The sequence below is a fragment of the Synchiropus splendidus genome, chromosome 11, assembly GCF_027744825.2.
Source record: "Synchiropus splendidus isolate RoL2022-P1 chromosome 11, RoL_Sspl_1.0, whole genome shotgun sequence".
NCBI lineage: Eukaryota > Metazoa > Chordata > Actinopteri > Syngnathiformes > Callionymidae > Synchiropus > Synchiropus splendidus.
In genome coordinates, this window is record NC_071344.1 from 21,122,033 (window position 1) to 21,130,966 (window position 8,934).

An 8,934-nucleotide genomic window follows, 5' to 3' on the forward strand; every position below is an offset into this window, starting at 1 on the left:
GAAATAGATAGCGGTATGGTTACTGATATTGGGTTCATCAAACAGAATTTATTCATTCATATTTTTTTCTTGATCTACACTACAATGACAAATAAATACCTTCAGATATGAAGACTTTTTCCATAAAGATTTGTGGTCTGATCCTCTGTTTGCTTTAGCAGCTCTGCTAAACAGTTTGTAGTTTAACATGAGCTGTGATGTCAGTCCTACACATACAGTCATTTATATGAAATAACTGATCATTCTGAACCTGTTAGTTCACTCTGTATTCATGCACTGAGCAGATCATTTATAGTGGCAGTGTTGTTCTCTTGTTGTGACGACGTCATCACCGGAGGTGGTGTCTGCCAGGATCTTCTCACCCTTTTTAAATGAAGACACCTGTGTCAGGTTGATGCAAACAGCCTCTTCAGATGAAGACGGATGACCACCGAGTGGATGGTTCGTCTCGGGTAGCTACCCATATATGGGAAGTTCCACCGGCAGAAATAACTGACACAGAGCATTTCTCGCTACGTTTCTCAAGGGGTCAGTGGACAGGAGAATGAAGACTTTCTTTCATTGGATGAGTCGCCCTCTTAACATCCAGATCCAACACAAGACAATCATAAAACGCAAAATTACAGAGATGACTGATTTATTGCTTTAATTTCACTGTAGCATAAAAGCATCCGCAGTGAGACAGCTGGGCAGGATGTGCTACAGGTTGGGTTAGAATTCCTAGAGAGGAAGTGTCGTACTGTATGAGGAAGTCAGGAGCGCAGGACCTGTATGAGGACAGCGAGTCAGTGATGAGGTGGGCTGTAGGAGTGACGGATGGCTCAAAGTCAGAGTAGGCGTCCATCCTCGGCCGCTCTCGGACCATTCTTGTTTGCTATTGTTATTGTTAGGCACAGACATTTTGGGGGACTGATGCTGAAGCCGGTAAAAAGGGCACCTATCGCGAATTGTATTGTTGTTGTTGCTGGTCATTGAAATGAGCAACGTTAACGTGTCTATTGTGGCGAAAATATGTTCTGTCCAAACTTCAGAGATGCTTCACCTGACTTTACGGCATCATGGCTAGTGCGTATCCTATGTAAACTGAAGGTAACTGCTTTACATGCAGCTTAAATTCAATTTATTTTACCTTGAGACAGCTTGAAAGACTGAACTAAATAAGAAGGACTTTTAACATCTTAACCAATCTTCAATCCCAATACATCGTAGCAATACTCTGGCTGAAAGGGGATGGCTCCAGTGTTGTGTTTACCTGTCTGATGCTGCGGGTTGGAGGAGCCCTTTGCGTGGCATGATAACTATTTTAGAATGCAAGGGAGATGAGTTAGTGGAGAAGTGGAGACAGAGGACTGTCATGAGTTGTTCCATGACAGAACAGTGGCAGCGGCTATTCACAGTGGAAGATGCTCAGGTTTTCATTCTAACAAGATTGACCACATAGGCCATGGTCACTCGACGGCTTAGCAAATATTATGCCAACCGCTGTTTCAATTTTGGTACACTGGGTGAGACCGCATTCCTCTGGTGACACCTTCTTTACACACGTGCAGAGAAAATGACAATGGCTTTATGCAGACCGTCATTGATCCTCACTTCGACAGAACACAGGCTATGTTCTTGATGTAATGTGCAGGTTTTTGTTGTTTACATGGGTATGATTTCTTCATTTGATCTGCCCATTGTGCAGGTAGCAACATTTCCAACGTTGATATTCCATATTGCAATAGACTCAATTACATATTTCACATTTGCAAATGGTGTGTAGTTCTGTGTATTTGTGCTGGCTTGTCATCTAAGGTAATGAAGGAATGAGTAAATAGCATTTCTCTCGTGCTGCACCACTTAACGGTGGTGGGATTCAATAACTGAACTGGACCATTTAATAATTGATGACAGTAGACATTACTGCTCAGTAATTTGTTGTGGAATTATTATTTTTGCTAAAGGTGTTTACTTCCCTGCAAATCTGTGGCTTTCCTGTGGGCTTGGAAAACTCACAGAGGTTAATTGATGACTCTGAATTGAGTGTGTGAGAGAGGTTGTCTCTATGAGACCTTAAATGGACCAGTGGTCCTCTTTATGGTGTGATACTGCTCATCAGTAAAATATGAAGTCTAGTTTTGTAAATGTGTCCTCTAGATCTGTGAGTCACTTGCTGGTCACCACTGTGTATTCGGACCACAGTAGAACTTGCCTGAAATGCTGACTGGAGAACATCTGATAGTCCAAGTGATACCATTGTGTAGTGTGATTGGTCTTTCCCACGTCATGCCTCTCTACTCTGCTGGCTGACTGCTGCGCTCTGCAACACTCCCAAATTTAGAAGAAATATGAAAATTGTCTCGATTCTGTGTTTCAGAACACAGAATCACACGCACCAAAACACACAGACACACATTCTGTTTTTATCTCTTCCATTCTTCGTACCTATGGAGTCTCCTCTGACCCCTCCAGACCCCCCTCCCTCACATCTCCACCACCAAGAGGCTGCACAGGTCATTAGTTGAGTCCTCTCTGGTGCTCTTTCTTCAGTCATCAGTCAAGTGTGAAGGGGCCTTCCCGTGTGTAATAAGACCCTCCTTCCACAGACCAAACAAGGTATCAGAGGAATGCTCAGCTCACCAGCCCAGCAGCTGCATAAAGCCCAGGCAGTGAGAGACTCCAACACTGATGAAGACATGCGGCAGTTTGGAAGGCTTCGATACAATTGCAACTGGTTGGACAGCCTGCAATTCACAGCACCCTCAGGTAGGACCACTTTCAATATCACTGCCATGTCATCAACAGGAGGAACGCGGGAGGGAGAGATAGAGTTTAGTGGCACAGTTGAAAGACGCCCGAAATGCAGGGGAAATCCTTTTCTGACGTGTTAGTGGTGACGGTAGCCGAGTGAAACAGGGCTGTCAGAGTTGCTAACCAGGGAGATCATGAGCTGATCAAGGCAGACATGTCTTCACCACTGAACAATCCACTGAGTTTAAACATTTGTAAATCAAGTGAGTTTTTCTGTCCCAAACTGTTGTAATCGTGGCAATTACCGACTTGTGACATTCTGTCGACACTCCAATAAAAATGGTCTCTTACCATTAAACACATACCTGATGGGTATGTGTCACTGTTAAGGACCATGTAAAGATGCCAGATATCAATGCCCTTCTCCTGACTGTATAAGGAAACAACAGTATTGGGCTAGAACAACTGACATTGCTGCCATGTCCATATGCAAAAATGTTGCCTTTAAAAATAAGATGACTCATCCAGGATACTGGTTTCATCTTTTACTCCTGTATTTTGTTATACTATAAAAGTACATTGTGATTTATTTGGCTTTCACTTCAGTTCAGTCACTTTACTCTATACTCTATATCCATTTGGATATCATCTGTCCACGCAAGTTTCAAAATTAGACATCAAATCTCTTTCCATACACTTCTGTATTTTGAGTGCCAGATGAGATATGTTAAACCAATAATTTCAGTGGATTATTTAGTGCTGGTGATCAATCTGATCCAGATGATGAGTTTGTCCATGAAATAATGGTTATGTGTGAGAGGTATTGTTGGTATCATTATTATTGAGGTGAGGTACAGCGACAGAGTCAGATGTAAACAGTGAAAGCAGTATTATTATCCATCTAACATGACAAGAGCAAATCACACTTATGTCAGCGTGAGTGGATATGTGTCACACATCATTCTAACTGCCCTTGTATTTCCTCCGGCAGCTGCGTGTGAAACAAGACTTGGGCACATTGAGGAGGATGACAAGGTAACACACACAAAAACTGTTATTTTAACACTTGTAGCTCACTGCTACACACTTTTGATTCTTTAATCCATACGGGTGCCGATAAAAATAGGTTACTGTATTGAGCTAAAAAAAATCATAAACAATGTTTATTCTTATTCAGTTTAATGATCACATAAACATAGATCATGAAATTAGATACTTAAGTTGATGTGAGCTCATCCTAGTGAGGATCGATTTTGGGGCCTTTGTGGGGCCGTTATGCTGGAACCCATGAGGTTAAGCCTCATTTTGAGGATTAAAACTTAAAATAACTAGGCCATTATAATAGAATTTAAGTTTGGTCCAGAGTCCTGGATAAGGTGGGCCATTTGTTCTAGGTGGTTAGGTTTAGCTCGGAAAAACACTATGGCAATGAAATGCCCCCACTAAACATAAAAACATGTTGTGTGTGTGTGTTCTTGTACTTCTATTTGTTGTCAGAACCTGTATGAGTTTTTAAATCAACTCAGTGGGGACATTTTTGCGGGGACATTTTGGCGGATCCTTACTTTTTCAAGCCTCATTTTGAGAGCTATAACTACAAAATAGCGAGGTTATTATAATTGGGTTTTAGTTTGGTTAAGCATAAAGGCTTTGTTTAGCCATGTATATCAATGACAGTCCTCACTCAGATAGGAAGACAAATGTGTGTGTGTGTGTGTGTGCAGTAGTGCATCACTGTTCATCTGCCCAAAACTGAGACAGCCTTGAGAAGGGAGTTAAGAAGGAAATGCAGAATTTATTTATGCAGCAGGCAAACATCCAGAGGCCACTGGGTTAGCGGGACTTTCACATAACCCTACGGTACACACCCCCACATCAAATCTCCTCTGGGGCTTGAAGACACTGTCATTCCCAGGGTCAGTTTCACAAGGGAAGAAGGGGGAGGGTGCTTGTCTGGAGAACAGGGGGGTGGACAGTCCACAACACACTCACATAGTCCACACACGCATGCTCATATATCTTAGTTTCCATCTTCTCATGATCAACACTTTCATTCTTCCTGAGCTGTGTCACACTAGGTTGTATTTTTAGAATAACTGAGCCTCACTGAAGAATGAAAGAAAAAAAAGGATTCAATAAACACCACGGTGACCTCTCATCCACGTCACAAGGAAACAAACACTCCTGCATCACATCAAGTGATTCATAATAAGAGGTGGACTTCATACAAACAGAATACAAACATTCACTTTTGTTTTTTTCAGAGTTAAGTTCTGTCTTGGATGTAAAATCTGTGTGTGTGTCTGTTCAGTCATGCTGTGATATCAATGCGAGCCATCTCTCTTGTAAAGTCAAACATTCCCATATATGGTCGTCTTTCTTTCCCTCTTGCTTCTGTAAATTAGTCCTCAGAGGAAGAGTTCTCCATCACACACACACACACACACACACACACACACACACACACACACACACACACACACACACACACACACACACACACACACACACACACACACACACATACACACACACACACACACACACACACACACACACACACGCACATGTATTTCTAAGCTTGTGGGGACAATGTGATGTTTCTCATTGCCGTAATGCTGTTCCCACCTCTCACCCTAATCATAACCATCCAGAACAAATGGCTAACTTTAACAAGGACTCTGGACCAAACTTCAATTTTAATAACCCAGTTATTTTGACGTCTCCTCAAATTGAGGCTTAACCTCATGGGGTCCAGCCTAATGTCTCCACAAAGCCATATTTGGTCCTCACAAGGATAGTGTTTTATCAAGAATAGGTCTCCACTAAGTAGGATAAATAAGCTCGCACACAAGGGCTTGTTTATCCTACTTTGTGTTTTTATGTTTTGTGGGGGCGTTTCATTGCCATAGTGCTTTCGCCAGTCACTCATCCTAAACCTGACCATCCAAAACAAATGTCTCACCTTAACCAGGACTCTGAACCAAACTTAAATTCAATTATAAATGACCCCGTTGTTTTGTCGAACCCAGAGCCGCGTGCTGCCTCCCTCTGACACCTGGTGTGACTAGAAAAGGGAATGTATGTAGCCAGCTGGTGAGGGTGGAGACTGGGTGACAAACTATCAGTGGGAGTGATCACAGTCTGGAAGAAGAGAGAATGTTTATCCAGTGATCCCGTTTTCCACAATCCCAAAAATAAGAAGGCCAGCTCTGGCCTTATATGGGCAGATTGGGAGTTACACTGCAGCACAGTGGGAACCTTCCACAAAAGTGCATGGCTCCACTGAAGCCGTGTCTCTCTGTGCTTAGCAAATGATGGCTTCTGTGGTCAACAGTTTCTGCTCTTGTCTTTCCTCAGGTGATAATGGAGATGCTTTTCTTTGATGTGACTGGACCACTTCAACCAGACTGTTAAGACTGAGTGGCATCACAGGTAACAACCATATATGCTCCAGTCAGAGGTGCAGGGCATTAAAACAAAATCATTTTAGTTCATCAATCTGGTCTGTGGTCAGAGGTCGACAGTTACACCAAACACACAGCAAAACACAAAGACTTCATCATTATTCCACGTCCAATGTCATCACATTGATGGAGCATTTTGAAATATGTCACCTATGCATGTGTGCATGAAGACTAGCTCTGTCTGACTGAATGATCTGACCAATTTATGAAGCTGTTGTTTGTGTTAGCAAAGCTTTTGCGTTTGCTAGCTGAGTGGGTACCTGTGACACGTGAGCTGCATGCTGGTTATTTTCTCAACAGGGCAGGAAGTGTTCTGCATTTCATCCATGGCCACTGTGTGTTTGTTAACACGTGAAGCCATCTGGTATAAATGGATGTGTTTGAATGTGTTCTTCATGTCAGTGTGTTGATTTGCTGAGCTGCATCATGGAATCAAAACATACACTACATGCTATTGTAAGGCTATCTATTTGGAAACTATATTTAATTATACTAATGCAATGCACTCATTTATCACCATTCAGATTATCCAGTCCATGACTGTGTCTACCAGTATTCTTAGCTGACAGACTTTCTTCCCTCTTCCTTCATGAACTGAATGTCTTGTGTCCGACTCACTAAAATTGGTTCAAAACTCTGGGAGAGGTCAGGTCCCAGATCACTGAGCTCTTCCCCCTGTGAATAACCCTGCCCTGCGGCTAGAGTTCATTCAGTCCTGTATAAATATTCTGCTCTCTTGCCTTACACTTTCATTTCAGAAATATCCACGGACCATCTCTGTCTAAGTGAGGACCGTCATTGACGCAATGCTTTCCCCAGCCTCCCACCCTCAAACTACTTTAAACAAATGGCTGAACTTAAACCATTTACAACAGCCTAACAATTTAGTAGTTTTAACCTTCAAAATGAGGCTCAACAAAGTGAGGACCTGCCAAAATATCCTCACTTCACAAAAATGTCCTCACTTTGTGATTAAAGATAGAAGTCCAAGAACACCCCCACACACTTGACAATTTACATTCCACATTTACAACTGATCTCTGGCTTTCTTTCACAGGTAGGTTTTTGGATCACATCCAGAAGATGGACGACGCGGCATTTGGTTGGTACGCTTTTCCCATGACCCTTGGTGCAGTGCTGCATCTCTGGTCAGTTGGTAGTCTGAGATGAAGCACTGTAGCTCGGGACATGGGGCTCACATCGCAGTCTTCCAGCCTGAGGAAAATGACAGCGGCAGATTTCCCGCCCCTCCCCTCCCCTCCCCTCCCCTGGGGTCCAGTTTTCCCAGGAATCCCTTCACCATTCAGAAAAGGGGGATTCCTGGAAATACTGTTCTTAGGGTCGGGGTTGAGCTGCACTAGGTTTCTTTTGTACTACCCTTCAACTGTGTTAGTCAGATTTAGAATTTTGTGTGGGGCTGCTGAACCACAGATGTGCCACACGTCTGAGTATAAAGTATTGATACACCACTATTACAGTCAGCAATGGCATCTTTTCTGGTTTGCAACATGGTGAATCAGGTGAGGCACAGGTGCATGAAGCCAACTTCACTGAAGTACTTGTCTTCTTCACAAGACAGCCCCTCATGAAAAAATAATTAATGGTGAATGAGCATTGAAAAACAATGACTGCTGAAGAACAACCTCAGGGCAGAAGTGTGAACAATCTCAGAACAGAGATTTAGCAGTCCTCACTCTTCACTTGTCCTGACAGCTGCATGGTCTAACTTGAATGTTTTCCTCCAGACAGCTCTTTATGGACTTCAATATCCTCAACAAAGATGTTCAATAAATGCCTTTGTTCACTTATGGTGTTTGGTCATTTGATTCCTGTTTTGTGTCAATGTTGGAATGAAGTTCATAAAAAAAAAAAAAAGTCTCATTGTTTCCATCTCACTACCGCCACTACTCGTGCTCACCTGCTTTCACACAAAATTGCAGCGTTTTTAGTATGTGCACACATTTCGCAAATTTCACAAACATTTTTATTTTTTATTAATTCAATGATCAATCAATTTTGATGGATAGGAGCCAAAGGAATCAAACAAACAGATGCAATACTTACATTACTAAACCTTACTTTTTTAGTCCACATATTAGTCCACGAGAGGGAGACAAAATCTATGATAAGAGTACTGAGGTTCACCTCATGAAACTCTGTCTCTGACAGAAAACTACAAGACTGAACGGTTGAAGCAACGTAAGTGATGTGTGAAAAGGTGATCTGGGGCAGCCAGCGTCTTCTCAGGTCTCATCGAAGCGTGAGGTGTTTGGGAAATCTAAAAAACTATCTTGTAAAATATAACTTCCATGGTAACAAAGTTACTCATATCTTCAAACAGATACCACAGTACTTTCTGCTTTTTTCAGTTTGTGTTCAGTTCCACGCACACAAACAATATACATAGACAATTCACATTTCACATGCATGCATACACAAACTACAAAAACTGAAAGTAAAACACAAATGATCAGAGAATTAAACAATCAAAAAGACTTATTTCACACGGATTATTGATAAATCTAATCAATATTCTGATCATTATCAGCTCTGTTGGAGTTAAAAGCCCAGAAAAAGCACTGTTCTTCAAAGCTTCTTTACGGCACTACACTTCACTGACGTCACTTTTGAACATGAAACTTTTTTTCATTTTACTTTATACGTACAGAAACACATATCAAGGGAGCAGACAGAAACATGGTCAGTGTCCGGAAGATGGCTGGCTGGGGTCAGA

General features: G+C 42.1%; 1 long non-coding RNA gene across 1 annotated transcript; it reads left to right on the top strand.

Annotated features, from left to right (window-relative positions):
- The first annotated feature begins 2,653 nt into the window (after positions 1-2,653).
- LOC128767467 (uncharacterized) lies at positions 2,654-7,974 on the top strand. Its single transcript, XR_008416112.1, has 3 exons — positions 2,654-2,748; positions 3,725-3,768; positions 6,094-7,974. It is a non-coding gene; the product is annotated as an uncharacterized LOC128767467 (long non-coding RNA).
- Positions 7,975-8,934: the final 960 nt, after the last annotated feature.